The 16,691-nt window shown below is 49.3% G+C and overlaps 1 long non-coding RNA gene across 4 annotated transcripts; it reads right to left on the bottom strand.

Annotated features, from left to right (window-relative positions):
* Positions 1 to 734: 734 nt before the first annotated feature.
* On the bottom strand, positions 735 to 15,723 carry LOC142004155 (uncharacterized). 4 transcript variants are annotated; one of them, XR_012642932.1, is made up of 7 exons: positions 15,655 to 15,723; positions 12,679 to 15,300; positions 12,120 to 12,258; positions 9,637 to 10,700; positions 6,595 to 9,216; positions 3,553 to 6,174; positions 735 to 2,575 (listed from the first exon to the last, which is right to left on the bottom strand). It is a non-coding gene; the product is annotated as an uncharacterized LOC142004155 (long non-coding RNA). The 4 variants fall into 4 exon arrangements; XR_012642934.1 differs by having other exon boundaries at positions 6,595 to 7,658; positions 9,078 to 9,216; positions 9,637 to 12,258; XR_012642933.1 differs by having other exon boundaries at positions 3,553 to 4,616; positions 6,036 to 6,174; positions 9,637 to 12,258.
* Positions 15,724 to 16,691: the final 968 nt, after the last annotated feature.

The following is a 16,691-nucleotide window of genomic DNA, read 5'->3' on the forward strand; positions in this document are numbered from 1 at the left end:
TTCACCCTTGCTAAAGATTATCTTGAGTTCCCTCCCAACCATATGGAATCTCATTTTTAGTAAAAATTCTGTTTAGTGCTTTTCTTCATTAGATCTTAAAACTTTTCACAACAGAGGAAAGTATAATCCCCCCCCCCCCGCCCCGCATTTGAAATAGATGGGGAAACTGGCATGGGTAGGTGAAGTGATTTGCCCAAGGACAGCCAGTAGACCAGCTGAAGAGCCAGGAATAGAAAGCAAACCTGCACTCTAAATCATAAGACCACACTACCTCATATGTAGCAGTATATTGAAAATGTAGTACACCTTAAAGTTACTTTCTGAAAAAAACGTGAGATGGAACTAAATATACAAATGATTTATTAATCCTCTTTAAAAAAAAATTCTGAACTGGAATGTCGCCCAGATCGAAGGACCCTGCCAGTTTTAGGACAAATTTAGTGTAACCCCATCATATAGTGAGCTCGGGGTCCTGCAGAACTCAAGCTAACTAGAAAATTTGTGGGCAGTGAAGGAGCCTACTGAAGTCCCATTCTCCTGTGCCTTAGTAGAAGCTCAAGGAGGGCACCTAAGTAGTAATGAGATCTTCATCCACATTTCAAGATCATACTGCTCTGCAGTCTGTCAAACAACATGTGATATAAGAGAATACTTGCAACCTTGCAGGGTAGTTACTTCCCACAATCACACAAAAAAGTAAAACGATGATAATTTAAAAATAATGAGACCAACAATTTTCATAGGTTTACCAAATTTCTTTTTATTTAGCCAAAGACAGAACTGAGACTTTCCCTGAATTTATACATTTAATTACAGAAATATTAATAAATATGTTACAGAAAGTGAAGAAAGGTGACATGACAAAAGTTAAATCTATGAATTTAACATGAATTATTCCAACTTTTATCAAGCAGGTATAATAAAACGTAAGTAATTCATTTCACACATCAAAAAGTGATGATATCAGCAAAATCATTGTAGTATAAAACAGAATTAACTATCAGCATAAATCTCTTAACACAGGTCATTCTTCAACACAACCTGTGGCAGTAGAATTTTTTAACAATTATAACACTTTGAAAAGCTCAGAATGGTTGCAGGGATCAGCTAAAGCTGCAGAAATGGTAATTTTTAAACATCTCTGGAGATACCTTTATTCTGCAATGTCATCTTTATTCCAGATTTTGGCATTAGGAATCAATGTCAGAACTGAGGTGGGTCCTGGAACCCTGCTGGGTTTAAAATTTAAACCTCAGTGCTTTCAAACACCTACTGTAAATTAACTTTCACATCAGTAGAATTGCACCAAACAACCAACCTCAACTTTGCCCTCGAAGTACAATGAACAAAGAACATACACAAAAACATCTGTTTGTCAACAGGCCACACTAAATCAATACCTGAAAAGAGTCATCATCACAAAATACTATACCTCTACACAAACACTAACTGAACAGTAAAATGCCTAAAAAAACATCCACATCATCACCCTTAAGCATCTACTTTATTCAGAAAGCATAAAAACCTATTAAAATACCACTATTACCTCTACCTCAACATACACAAATACCAAAATTCCTCTAACTGTTCTGACACAATAGGTGCAAAGTTAAAATTGAATGTGTGGCACAATTTAAGTAGTGTGATTGTTTAAGTAGAGTAGGTGTTTCAAAGCAGAAGTAACTGCCAGTTTTCAGGTTAGCTTTTTAGGTTGTTTCTTTTTAGCAATGTGAGAGAGAGCCAGAATTTTGAAATACGAAGGTAAGTACTACCTGGAGTAAATGTTAATCTGTTCAATCTTCAACTTTTTTTTTAATGTTGTTTGGGAGGAGTATTTGGAGGTGAATGAAGAATTCAAATGTATACCTTCCCTTAAAGTACATCTTTGCACTTGCAGCAGGAAGTTATAATATATTATATTATATAATAATATAAGAGTGTGTGCTTGTTTGAGGTCTCTGAATTACAGGTCTACAATTATTCCTTGGTACCTGGAGATGAAGCTGTCAGTAAAAACAAAAAGTACATAAAGTATTTGTCACTCAATTATACAGATGTTACACATTTAAGTCAAAGGAACACATTTTGTAAGATGTCTGTAACTTTTTTACATAAAATCTGGTGGTCACTTTGTTAACACACATTTTCAATAGCTGGTTACATAGCTACATGAAATCAACATTTACATGCAAATAACCAGTTCTACTGACAATTTCTAATTGGTGATTCCATATGGCAGCATAGCTGTGATACTGTTTTGACATAAAAATGGGCTTTCTTACTCTGACAGCATGAGTTATGGAATTATTAGTAAAAAAACAGTTTGAGAGGACATAAATGATTATAAAATAAGATAACATAACAGTTATAAGTTGGCAGATAGTTATTGAAAAGAAAGCTCATAGCAGAAAACTGTTTTCCAAGTCTTCAAGCAGTGCTGTGGTGCCACAATTAATTGAGTTTCAGTTGTAATACAGTGGCTATTAACATTAAGAGGAGAGATGCGAGTCAATTTGTTCCGTTTATCCTTCCTCTGCATTTATATACCAAGGTTCTGGACATGGTATAAACAAACCTGAGGAAGAAACAAAAAATACTATTTTAAAGACATCCTATGCAAGAAAGATTTTATATTGCTCAAGAAATTTATAAAAGAATTCCATAAGCTGAATGAATATGCATTGTGCGACTTTATAGTTTGACTTAAGAGGATGTAAAGAATGTGCAAGACAGTTAAAACAGACTGACAATGCAATTTGAAATTCCAGATTAAAATAACAGAAACATGTTGCATATTTAAAGACAGGGCAAAATAAATTTAAAATAGAAGTAGACAAAGGATAAAGCGCAGTCTGGTTATTCAAATAGAAATCTAATTTCCAAATTAATGGTATAAATTTTGAGCTCTGGAATGTACCAGTGAAATACACAGGAAACAAAATAACAGATGGAAATGTACACTTGCAAAGAGCACTGCCTCAAAGATAAAAGGAGAAAAATTAAGAGAGAATATCAATATATTTTAAGATGAGTAAATCTGAATCACTCACTAAATTAGCACAATGCAGAGACAGCAAAAAGGTACAGGAATGGTTATCAAGTGAATATAATCTCAGAGCCAGTTCTACAAACTACATGTTACACTTGTATAAACCACTGCACCAAAGAATTTAAAAGTCTTCATCAAGCAGCAGGAATTTGATGAAGAGCAGCATGTTATTTAGAGACAAAGACACCAAAATTAGTAGAAAAATGAAAATGTACAAACAGATTTGTTACAAAAGTTCCATTGAAAACTCTCTTTCTGATGTTACTGGTAACAACAGAATGATAGATGGCAGAGAGCACAGTAAGCAGGGCAAAAAATTCAAGAAACTTGACTTCACAAATACAGGTAAGATGGAAGCACAGAATGGAGAGCAAGGATCCATGAAACAATTTGATAGGGAAAATGATAAAGAGAAGATGATTAGCCCTGGATCTTATTTACAGCGCATCGTTCAGACAAACTTACAACAAAATTGTCTCAGTACCTTCCCTTTCTGGACTTACCAGCAACAGCAGCAGAAGGTCGGATCTCCAGGAGCACAGGAAGCAGGGCAGAAAGCTGGAGACTAGGCCGCAGAATCCCAGGCAAGTTGGAAGCGCAGAGTGCAGGGTCAGGAGGACTCCGGACACAGTTTGATGGAGGTACCATAAACATTTCCTGTTGAGACCTGTGCCCTGTTTACAGGGCGTTCATTCAGGCCAGCTAGCTGCTCTTAGCCTAATGCCAAGAGACTGGAGGGTCAAGACCAGATTCCCTGATTACAGGGATCTCACTGGCCTCGGGCTGGGTAGTCAACACAGCCCCAAGGGACCTCCAGGGCCTCAGAGACTCAAATCCTAGTTACAGGAAGCCCAAGAGGCCCGAGTTTCTGAGACGTTTCTCATCTCCCAGAGTTCTAAAGAGAACTGCAACCTGCACCCCGATTACAGGGTGGTCACTGGGATTAGCCAACGAGCAGAGACGGCAACCTGAATTACAGGAAGGTCAAGCTCCTCAAAGCACCAAAGGGCGCACTTTATCCCATTCTACAGACACCTGTGACATGCACCCTAATTACAGGGTTGTCACGCTGGCCGCTCGAGCAGAGCACAGCATAGTGCCAAATGAGCAAGTGGACAAAGACCCGGACCCTACTTACAGGGCGGGCACGCTGCTCAGGGTTCCACAGAGCTCAACGTCCCCCAGGAGCCAAAAGGACACAAACTCTCCCCTAATTACAGGGCCAGGACTCAAACCAACTGGCTGCAGTTGGTGACAAAAGAATGAAGGACAGAGACCTGAACCCTGGATACAGGGTGGCCAGGCTGCCCAAATAGCAGAGGATACGGCACGAGCTGTGACACTCAGACTCGCGACCTAAATCACCTCCCTTAAGGGCCAATCACTCTCATCAGCCTCCTAAAATGGAGCTCAGCTTAAGCAGAGTGGAAGGGGTGGACCAAGTCCCCATATGAAGGGGTCTCACAACGTCCGAGGCAATGAAAGATGACACCCGAGCCCTTACCCTTCCCTTTGGTGAGGAGAAAGACGATCATACGTTAATATGCTTCGAGCTCCTTTTCTGATTCTGAGAAGAATAAAGAAAAAGCGCTGCAGCGGCTTAACTTAAAAAACTTAAAATAAACAAATTATAGAGTAAAAAGCTCTCACACCCATGCGTATCACAGGCTCTCGCAAACATGTTCGTACAAAACAAAGGGGGACTTCCCAGAACAGAAAGAGAGCTCGTGGCAGAAGGTCACTCGACCAAGGCTTAACTCGATCAATCTTCTTGCCCTCAAAAACACAAAGGGAAAAGGGACAAGACCTGCACCCTGATTACAGGGTGGGGTCAAAGTGACTAGCCCAACAACCCAAAGGAGCCAAAGGAGAAAGGACCCAAGCCCTTCTTACAGGACGGTCCCTCGGGCTAGCCGATTAATGGGAAATGCATTTATTTATAAGAGAAAAGGAGGAGACCTGAACCCTACTTACAGGGTGGTCACTCAGCCCAAGGCATTCAGGGGAATCTGGTCCTCCCTTAAGAGAAGGCACGTGACATGCCCCCTAATTACAGGGCAGGCAGTCAAATTCAGCAGGCTGAGGATAGGACACAATTCCAAATGAGCAAAGACCTGAACCCTGTTTACAGGGAGGTCACGCTGCTCAAGTAACATCAGTCTCTTTCAAAAGCAAGGGCAACGTGACTCTCACCCTTCTTACAAGGCGGTCACTCCGACTAGCTGTATTAAGGAACATAATTACGTCAGACAACTTTGGACCTGAACCCTCAGTACAGGGTGGTCACGCTCCTTTGGACCCTTAAAATAACCCTAATCTACGAAAAGAGAGAAGGATTGGACCTGCACCCTAATTACAGGGTGGTCCCTCTGATTAGAAGGCTAAAGGAGCGTAACTCCAGAAGCCAAAGGGCAGAGACCTAGCCCCCAAGTTACAGGGCGGTCATGCTCCGCAAGTTATCACAGAGCTCAGGATCTCTCTTACTTACTTCAGAGTGATGTGAGTCACACCCCAATTCCCATTGGCCACGCTCACGAGACTGCCATCAGGATATGATGCCAAAATAGCAAGAGGGAAGAGAACTGGCCTGTATTCCAGGGGAGGTGAATCCCATTGCTCTCGGTTCCAAAGAGCCCAGTATCTCCCAGAAGCAACAAGAATATGACTTGCACCCTGATTTACAGGGTTGTCGTCCTGAGTGGAGACCACAACAAGGTATAATGCTAAATGAGCAAGTGGGCAAAGACCTGGACCCTGGCTACAAGGCGGTCATGTTCTTTAAGTTACCCAAGAGCTCCAAGTCCCTCCAAAGTGAGGGGGAGGTGACCCGTGCCCTGATGACAGGGTAGGCACTGTGACTAACCCTCTTAACAGAGCATTATGTGAAATGGATAAAACTGAGCAGACCCGGACCCTGCTTACAGGGCGGTCAAGCGGCTCCAGGTGTTAGCGGTCTTGACATCCCCATATGGTGGTATTAAATGACCTGAGCCCTGATTACTGGGATGGAACTGTGCCCGGAGTCCCCTTCCTTCTCTCCTCCGTCTTCAGTGACTTCTCTTCTTTCCTCCTCTTCGCTTGATGTTCCTGATGCTTCCTTCTGGACCTCTTGTGCTTGGAGCTGCCTGAAAGGGAGAGAGGGAGCACTCAGGCTTGTGTAAGTCAGACGCCCTGACGACAAATGCACCTCCCCGATTCAAACTGACTGTCAATTACTGAAACAATGTGGTTGTTAGCGTCTGCAAACAACCTGGATATTCGTCCCCGAGACCATGCGTTCCTCCAACCCTGGCACAGGGAATTGCCCCTCTTCCCAAACCACACTGGGTGGGTGAGAAAAGTACCGAACCCATCTGACCTCGGAGCCACAGTCTCCCCTTGACAACTATTTTACCAGGCAGTCACCATATAAAATCAAGAGGAATTAGATGATTAAGGGTAGTAGCGCGTGAACCAACAAGCAGTGCAAAATCAGTGTCACAAAGTATGCTGCCTGGGTTGACTTTGTCCAAAACTGTCTCAGTACCTTCCCTTTCTGGGCTTACCAGCAACAGCAGCAGAAGGTCGGATCTCCAGGAGCACAGGAAGCAGGGCAGAAAGCTGGAGACTAGGCCGCAGAATCCCAGGCAAGTTGGAAGCGCAGAGTGCAGGGTCAGGAGGACTCCGGACACAGTTTGATGGAGGTACCATAAACATTTCCTGTTGAGACCTGTGCCCTGTTTACAGGGCGTTCATTCAGGCCAGCTAGCTGCTCTTAGCCTAATGCCAAGAGACTGGAGGGTCAAGACCAGATTCCCTGATTACAGGGATCTCACTGGCCTCGGGCTGGGTAGTCAACACAGCCCCAAGGGACCTCCAGGGCCTCAGAGACTCAAATCCTAGTTACAGGAAGCCCAAGAGGCCCGAGTTTCTGAGACGTTTCTCATCTCCCAGAGTTCTAAAGAGAACTGCAACCTGCACCCCGATTACAGGGTGGTCACTGGGATTAGCCAACGAGCAGAGACGGCAACCTGAATTACAGGAAGGTCAAGCTCCTCAAAGCACCAAAGGGCGCACTTTATCCCATTCTACAGACACCTGTGACATGCACCCTAATTACGGGGTTGTCACGCTGGCCGCTCGAGCAGAGCACAGCATAGTGCCAAATGAGCAAGTGGACAAAGACCCGGACCCTACTTACAGGGCGGGCACGCTGCTCAGGGTTCCACAGAGCTCAACGTCCCCCAGGAGCCAAAAGGACACAAACTCTCCCCTAATTACAGGGCCAGGACTCAAACCAACTGGCTGCAGTTGGTGACAAAAGAATGAAGGACAGAGACCTGAACCCTGGATACAGGGTGGCCAGGCTGCCCAAATAGCAGAGGATACGGCACGAGCTGTGACACTCAGACTCGCGACCTAAATCACCTCCCTTAAGGGCCAATCACTCTCATCAGCCTCCTAAAATGGAGCTCAGCTTAAGCAGAGTGGAAGGGGTGGACCAAGTCCCCATATGAAGGGGTCTCACAACGTCCGAGGCAATGAAAGATGACACCCGAGCCCTTACCCTTCCCTTTGGTGAGGAGAAAGACGATCATACGTTAATATGCTTCGAGCTCCTTTTCTGATTCTGAGAAGAATAAAGAAAAAGCGCTGCAGCGGCTTAACTTAAAAAACTTAAAATAAACAAATTATAGAGTAAAAAGCTCTCACACCCATGCGTATCACAGGCTCTCGCAAACATGTTCGTACAAAACAAAGGGGGACTTCCCAGAACAGAAAGAGAGCTCGTGGCAGAAGGTCACTCGACCAAGGCTTAACTCGATCAATCTTCTTGCCCTCAAAAACACAAAGGGAAAAGGGACAAGACCTGCACCCTGATTACAGGGTGGGGTCAAAGTGACTAGCCCAACAACCCAAAGGAGCCAAAGGAGAAAGGACCCAAGCCCTTCTTACAGGACGGTCCCTCGGGCTAGCCGATTAATGGGAAATGCATTTATTTATAAGAGAAAAGGAGGAGACCTGAACCCTACTTACAGGGTGGTCACTCAGCCCAAGGCATTCAGGGGAATCTGGTCCTCCCTTAAGAGAAGGCACGTGACATGCCCCCTAATTACAGGGCAGGCAGTCAAATTCAGCAGGCTGAGGATAGGACACAATTCCAAATGAGCAAAGACCTGAACCCTGTTTACAGGGAGGTCACGCTGCTCAAGTAACATCAGTCTCTTTCAAAAGCAAGGGCAACGTGACTCTCACCCTTCTTACAAGGCGGTCACTCCGACTAGCTGTATTAAGGAACATAATTACGTCAGACAACTTTGGACCTGAACCCTCAGTACAGGGTGGTCACGCTCCTTTGGACCCTTAAAATAACCCTAATCTACGAAAAGAGAGAAGGATTGGACCTGCACCCTAATTACAGGGTGGTCCCTCTGATTAGAAGGCTAAAGGAGCGTAACTCCAGAAGCCAAAGGGCAGAGACCTAGCCCCCAAGTTACAGGGCGGTCATGCTCCGCAAGTTATCACAGAGCTCAGGATCTCTCTTACTTACTTCAGAGTGATGTGAGTCACACCCCAATTCCCATTGGCCACGCTCACGAGACTGCCATCAGGATATGATGCCAAAATAGCAAGAGGGAAGAGAACTGGCCTGTATTCCAGGGGAGGTGAATCCCATTGCTCTCGGTTCCAAAGAGCCCAGTATCTCCCAGAAGCAACAAGAATATGACTTGCACCCTGATTTACAGGGTTGTCGTCCTGAGTGGAGACCACAACAAGGTATAATGCTAAATGAGCAAGTGGGCAAAGACCTGGACCCTGGCTACAAGGCGGTCATGTTCTTTAAGTTACCCAAGAGCTCCAAGTCCCTCCAAAGTGAGGGGGAGGTGACCCGTGCCCTGATGACAGGGTAGGCACTGTGACTAACCCTCTTAACAGAGCATTATGTGAAATGGATAAAACTGAGCAGACCCGGACCCTGCTTACAGGGCGGTCAAGCGGCTCCAGGTGTTAGCGGTCTTGACATCCCCATATGGTGGTATTAAATGACCTGAGCCCTGATTACTGGGATGGAACTGTGCCCGGAGTCCCCTTCCTTCTCTCCTCCGTCTTCAGTGACTTCTCTTCTTTCCTCCTCTTCGCTTGATGTTCCTGATGCTTCCTTCTGGACCTCTTGTGCTTGGAGCTGCCTGAAAGGGAGAGAGGGAGCACTCAGGCTTGTGTAAGTCAGACGCCCTGACGACAAATGCACCTCCCCGATTCAAACTGACTGTCAATTACTGAAACAATGTGGTTGTTAGCGTCTGCAAACAACCTGGATATTCGTCCCCGAGACCATGCGTTCCTCCAACCCTGGCACAGGGAATTGCCCCTCTTCCCAAACCACACTGGGTGGGTGAGAAAAGTACCGAACCCATCTGACCTCGGAGCCACAGTCTCCCCTTGACAACTATTTTACCAGGCAGTCACCATATAAAATCAAGAGGAATTAGATGATTAAGGGTAGTAGCGCGTGAACCAACAAGCAGTGCAACATCAGTGTCACAAAGTATGCTGCCTGGGTTGACTTTGTCCAAAACTGTCTCAGTACCTTCCCTTTCTGGGCTTACCAGCAACAGCAGCAGAAGGTCGGATCTCCAGGAGCACAGGAAGCAGGGCAGAAAGCTGGAGACTAGGCCGCAGAATCCCAGGCAAGTTGGAAGCGCAGAGTGCAGGGTCAGGAGGACTCCGGACACAGTTTGATGGAGGTACCATAAACATTTCCTGTTGAGACCTGTGCCCTGTTTACAGGGCGTTCATTCAGGCCAGCTAGCTGCTCTTAGCCTAATGCCAAGAGACTGGAGGGTCAAGACCAGATTCCCTGATTACAGGGATCTCACTGGCCTCGGGCTGGGTAGTCAACACAGCCCCAAGGGACCTCCAGGGCCTCAGAGACTCAAATCCTAGTTACAGGAAGCCCAAGAGGCCCGAGTTTCTGAGACGTTTCTCATCTCCCAGAGTTCTAAAGAGAACTGCAACCTGCACCCCGATTACAGGGTGGTCACTGGGATTAGCCAACGAGCAGAGACGGCAACCTGAATTACAGGAAGGTCAAGCTCCTCAAAGCACCAAAGGGCGCACTTTATCCCATTCTACAGACACCTGTGACATGCACCCTAATTACGGGGTTGTCACGCTGGCCGCTCGAGCAGAGCACAGCATAGTGCCAAATGAGCAAGTGGACAAAGACCCGGACCCTACTTACAGGGCGGGCACGCTGCTCAGGGTTCCACAGAGCTCAACGTCCCCCAGGAGCCAAAAGGACACAAACTCTCCCCTAATTACAGGGCCAGGACTCAAACCAACTGGCTGCAGTTGGTGACAAAAGAATGAAGGACAGAGACCTGAACCCTGGATACAGGGTGGCCAGGCTGCCCAAATAGCAGAGGATACGGCACGAGCTGTGACACTCAGACTCGCGACCTAAATCACCTCCCTTAAGGGCCAATCACTCTCATCAGCCTCCTAAAATGGAGCTCAGCTTAAGCAGAGTGGAAGGGGTGGACCAAGTCCCCATATGAAGGGGTCTCACAACGTCCGAGGCAATGAAAGATGACACCCGAGCCCTTACCCTTCCCTTTGGTGAGGAGAAAGACGATCATACGTTAATATGCTTCGAGCTCCTTTTCTGATTCTGAGAAGAATAAAGAAAAAGCGCTGCAGCGGCTTAACTTAAAAAACTTAAAATAAACAAATTATAGAGTAAAAAGCTCTCACACCCATGCGTATCACAGGCTCTCGCAAACATGTTCGTACAAAACAAAGGGGGACTTCCCAGAACAGAAAGAGAGCTCGTGGCAGAAGGTCACTCGACCAAGGCTTAACTCGATCAATCTTCTTGCCCTCAAAAACACAAAGGGAAAAGGGACAAGACCTGCACCCTGATTACAGGGTGGGGTCAAAGTGACTAGCCCAACAACCCAAAGGAGCCAAAGGAGAAAGGACCCAAGCCCTTCTTACAGGACGGTCCCTCGGGCTAGCCGATTAATGGGAAATGCATTTATTTATAAGAGAAAAGGAGGAGACCTGAACCCTACTTACAGGGTGGTCACTCAGCCCAAGGCATTCAGGGGAATCTGGTCCTCCCTTAAGAGAAGGCACGTGACATGCCCCCTAATTACAGGGCAGGCAGTCAAATTCAGCAGGCTGAGGATAGGACACAATTCCAAATGAGCAAAGACCTGAACCCTGTTTACAGGGAGGTCACGCTGCTCAAGTAACATCAGTCTCTTTCAAAAGCAAGGGCAACGTGACTCTCACCCTTCTTACAAGGCGGTCACTCCGACTAGCTGTATTAAGGAACATAATTACGTCAGACAACTTTGGACCTGAACCCTCAGTACAGGGTGGTCACGCTCCTTTGGACCCTTAAAATAACCCTAATCTACGAAAAGAGAGAAGGATTGGACCTGCACCCTAATTACAGGGTGGTCCCTCTGATTAGAAGGCTAAAGGAGCGTAACTCCAGAAGCCAAAGGGCAGAGACCTAGCCCCCAAGTTACAGGGCGGTCATGCTCCGCAAGTTATCACAGAGCTCAGGATCTCTCTTACTTACTTCAGAGTGATGTGAGTCACACCCCAATTCCCATTGGCCACGCTCACGAGACTGCCATCAGGATATGATGCCAAAATAGCAAGAGGGAAGAGAACTGGCCTGTATTCCAGGGGAGGTGAATCCCATTGCTCTCGGTTCCAAAGAGCCCAGTATCTCCCAGAAGCAACAAGAATATGACTTGCACCCTGATTTACAGGGTTGTCGTCCTGAGTGGAGACCACAACAAGGTATAATGCTAAATGAGCAAGTGGGCAAAGACCTGGACCCTGGCTACAAGGCGGTCATGTTCTTTAAGTTACCCAAGAGCTCCAAGTCCCTCCAAAGTGAGGGGGAGGTGACCCGTGCCCTGATGACAGGGTAGGCACTGTGACTAACCCTCTTAACAGAGCATTATGTGAAATGGATAAAACTGAGCAGACCCGGACCCTGCTTACAGGGCGGTCAAGCGGCTCCAGGTGTTAGCGGTCTTGACATCCCCATATGGTGGTATTAAATGACCTGAGCCCTGATTACTGGGATGGAACTGTGCCCGGAGTCCCCTTCCTTCTCTCCTCCGTCTTCAGTGACTTCTCTTCTTTCCTCCTCTTCGCTTGATGTTCCTGATGCTTCCTTCTGGACCTCTTGTGCTTGGAGCTGCCTGAAAGGGAGAGAGGGAGCACTCAGGCTTGTGTAAGTCAGACGCCCTGACGACAAATGCACCTCCCCGATTCAAACTGACTGTCAATTACTGAAACAATGTGGTTGTTAGCGTCTGCAAACAACCTGGATATTCGTCCCCGAGACCATGCGTTCCTCCAACCCTGGCACAGGGAATTGCCCCTCTTCCCAAACCACACTGGGTGGGTGAGAAAAGTACCGAACCCATCTGACCTCGGAGCCACAGTCTCCCCTTGACAACTATTTTACCAGGCAGTCACCATATAAAATCAAGAGGAATTAGATGATTAAGGGTAGTAGCGCGTGAACCAACAAGCAGTGCAACATCAGTGTCACAAAGTATGCTGCCTGGGTTGACTTTGTCCAAAACTGTCTCAGTACCTTCCCTTTCTGGGCTTACCAGCAACAGCAGCAGAAGGTCGGATCTCCAGGAGCACAGGAAGCAGGGCAGAAAGCTGGAGACTAGGCCGCAGAATCCCAGGCAAGTTGGAAGCGCAGAGTGCAGGGTCAGGAGGACTCCGGACACAGTTTGATGGAGGTACCATAAACATTTCCTGTTGAGACCTGTGCCCTGTTTACAGGGCGTTCATTCAGGCCAGCTAGCTGCTCTTAGCCTAATGCCAAGAGACTGGAGGGTCAAGACCAGATTCCCTGATTACAGGGATCTCACTGGCCTCGGGCTGGGTAGTCAACACAGCCCCAAGGGACCTCCAGGGCCTCAGAGACTCAAATCCTAGTTACAGGAAGCCCAAGAGGCCCGAGTTTCTGAGACGTTTCTCATCTCCCAGAGTTCTAAAGAGAACTGCAACCTGCACCCCGATTACAGGGTGGTCACTGGGATTAGCCAACGAGCAGAGACGGCAACCTGAATTACAGGAAGGTCAAGCTCCTCAAAGCACCAAAGGGCGCACTTTATCCCATTCTACAGACACCTGTGACATGCACCCTAATTACGGGGTTGTCACGCTGGCCGCTCGAGCAGAGCACAGCATAGTGCCAAATGAGCAAGTGGACAAAGACCCGGACCCTACTTACAGGGCGGGCACGCTGCTCAGGGTTCCACAGAGCTCAACGTCCCCCAGGAGCCAAAAGGACACAAACTCTCCCCTAATTACAGGGCCAGGACTCAAACCAACTGGCTGCAGTTGGTGACAAAAGAATGAAGGACAGAGACCTGAACCCTGGATACAGGGTGGCCAGGCTGCCCAAATAGCAGAGGATACGGCACGAGCTGTGACACTCAGACTCGCGACCTAAATCACCTCCCTTAAGGGCCAATCACTCTCATCAGCCTCCTAAAATGGAGCTCAGCTTAAGCAGAGTGGAAGGGGTGGACCAAGTCCCCATATGAAGGGGTCTCACAACGTCCGAGGCAATGAAAGATGACACCCGAGCCCTTACCCTTCCCTTTGGTGAGGAGAAAGACGATCATATGTTAATATGCTTCGAGCTCCTTTTCTGATTCTGAGAAGAATAAAGAAAAAGCGCTGCAGCGGCTTAACTTAAAAAACTTAAAATAAACAAATTATAGAGTAAAAAGCTCTCACACCCATGCGTATCACAGGCTCTCGCAAACATGTTCGTACAAAACAAAGGGGGACTTCCCAGAACAGAAAGAGAGCTCGTGGCAGAAGGTCACTCGACCAAGGCTTAACTCGATCAATCTTCTTGCCCTCAAAAACACAAAGGGAAAAGGGACAAGACCTGCACCCTGATTACAGGGTGGGGTCAAAGTGACTAGCCCAACAACCCAAAGGAGCCAAAGGAGAAAGGACCCAAGCCCTTCTTACAGGACGGTCCCTCGGGCTAGCCAATTAATGGGAAATGCATTTATTTATAAGAGAAAAGGAGGAGACCTGAACCCCACTTACAGGGTGGTCACTCAGCCCAAGGCATTCAGGGGAATCTGGTCCTCCCTTAAGAGAAGGCACGTGACATGCCCCCTAATTACAGGGCAGGCAGTCAAATTCAGCAGGCTGAGGATAGGACACAATTCCAAATGAGCAAAGACCTGAACCCTGTTTACAGGGAGGTCACGCTGCTCAAGTAACATCAGTCTCTTCCAAAAGCAAGGGCAACGTGACTCTCACCCTTCTTACAAGGCGGTCACTCCGACTAGCTGTATTAAGGAACATAATTACGTCAGACAACTTTGGACCTGAACCCTCAGTACAGGGTGGTCACGCTCCTTTGGACCCTTAAAATAACCCTAATCTACGAAAAGAGAGAAGGATTGGACCTGCACCCTAATTACAGGGTGGTCCCTCTGATTAGAAGGCTAAAGGAGCGTAACTCCAGAAGCCAAAGGGCAGAGACCTAGCCCCCAAGTTACAGGGCGGTCATGCTCTGCAAGTTATCACAGAGCTCAGGATCTCTCTTACTTACTTCAGAGTGATGTGAGTCACACCCCAATTCCCATTGGCCACGCTCACGAGACTGCCATCAGGATATGATGCCAAAATAGCAAGAGGGAAGAGAACTGGCCTGTATTCCAGGGGAGGTGAATCCCATTGCTCTCGGTTCCAAAGAGCCCAGTATCTCCCAGAAGCAACAAGAATATGACTTGCACCCTGATTTACAGGGTTGTCGTCCTGAGTGGAGACCACAACAAGGTATAATGCTAAATGAGCAAGTGGGCAAAGACCTGGACCCTGGCTGCAGGGGGGTCATGTTCTTTAAGTTACCCAAGAGCTCCAAGTCCCTCCAAAGTGAGGGGGAGGTGACCCGTACCCTGATGACAGGGTAGGCACTGTGACTAACCCTCTTAACAGAGCATTATGTGAAATAGATAAAACTGAGCAGACCCGGACCCTGCTTACAGGGCGGTCAAGCGGCTCCAGGTGTTAGCGGTCTTGACATCCCCATATGGTGGTATTAAATGACCTGAGCCCTGATTACTGGGATGGAACTGTGGCCGGGGTCCCCTTCCTTCTCTCCTCCGTCTTCAGTGACTTCTCTTCTTTCCTCCTCTTCGCTTGATGTTCCTGATGTTTCCTTCTTGACCTCTTGTGCTTGGAGCTGCCTGAAAGGGAGAGAGGGAGCACTCAGGCCTGTGTAAGTCAGAGGCTCTGAGTACAAATGGATCTCCCTGACTCAATGTGATCCCCCCCTCCCTGGCACAGCGTTGCCAGGAGCTGGAGCCGACACCACAGCTCTGCCCGGCGGACAGGAGTCCCATGGGGAGCCAGCATAAGGAAGTGGGCGGCTGGAGGCTGCCGACCCCGGGTTTTCAGACGGACAGACAGCCCTGCGTACGGACTTAACGCCCTGCCGCGCTGCTGCGGGAGGCAGGAGCGTGCGGGCAGTGGGCGGGTGCAAGGTGCGAGTTGTCCCAGCGCTGCCCCGACTGTTTCTGCGGTTCCCGCAGGCCGATTACCGGCGCTCGCTGAGCTCCCTCCGCTCCCGGCCCTTCTCCGCGGCTTTGGCGAGGCAGCCCCGGGCTGCGAGAGGAGCCCAGAGTCATTGAACGCCCGTGTTCTCCCGCCCCGAGCCCGTTGTGCGGGTCGCTCCTGTCGCTGGGCCACAGCCGTAAACCCAGCGCGAGAGAAGGGCGCGTGCAGCCCGCCGGGCACCGCGGGGTGTTTCCCGCCGTCGGGCCGCGGCCCCTGCCCCAGGGTCCGTACGGGCAGTCACGGGCGTTGTCAGAGGGGCCAAGGACCCGATTAAGTCACTGAGACTTCCCCGCGCGCCCCGATCCTCCTCCTGTCCCGTCACCTCCGCCTTCCCCGCCCGCCCCGAGCCTCCTCCCGTCCCCTCACCTCCGCCTTCCCCGCCCGCCCCGAGCCTCCTCCTGTCCCCTCACCTCCGCCTTCCCCGCCCGCCCCGAGCCTCCTCCTGTCCCCTCACCTCCGCCTTCCCCGCCCGCCCCGAGCCTCCTGTCCCGTCACCTCAGCCCTCCCCGCGCGCCCCGAGCCTCCTGTCCCGTCACCTCCGCCTTCCCCGCCCGCCCCGAGCCTCCTGTCCCGTCACCTCCGCCTTCCCCGCCCGCCCCGAGCCTCCTCCTGTCCCCTCACCTCCGCCTTCCCCGCCCGCCCCGAGCCTCCTCCTGTCCCCTCACCTCAGCCTTCCCCGCCCGCCCCGAGCCTCCTCCCGTCCCCTCACCTCCGCCTTCCCCGCCCGCCCCGAGCCTCCTCCCGTCCCCTCACCTCCGCCTTCCCCGCCCGCCCCGAGCCTCCTCCTGTCCCCTCACCTCCGCCTTCCCCGCCCGCCCCGAGCCTCCTGTCCCGTCACCTCAGCCCTCCCCGCGCGCCCCGAGCCTCCTGTCCCGTCACCTCCGCCTTCCCCGCCCGCCCCGAGCCTCCTGTCCCGTCACCTCCGCCTTCCCCGCGCGCCCCGATCCTCCTCCTGTCCCCTCACCTCAGCCTTCCCCGCCCGCCCCGAGCCTCCTCCCGTCCCCTCACCTCCGCCTTCCCC

The sequence above is a fragment of the Carettochelys insculpta genome, chromosome 31 (genome assembly GCF_033958435.1).
Source record: "Carettochelys insculpta isolate YL-2023 chromosome 31, ASM3395843v1, whole genome shotgun sequence".
Lineage (NCBI taxonomy): Eukaryota > Metazoa > Chordata > Testudines > Carettochelyidae > Carettochelys > Carettochelys insculpta.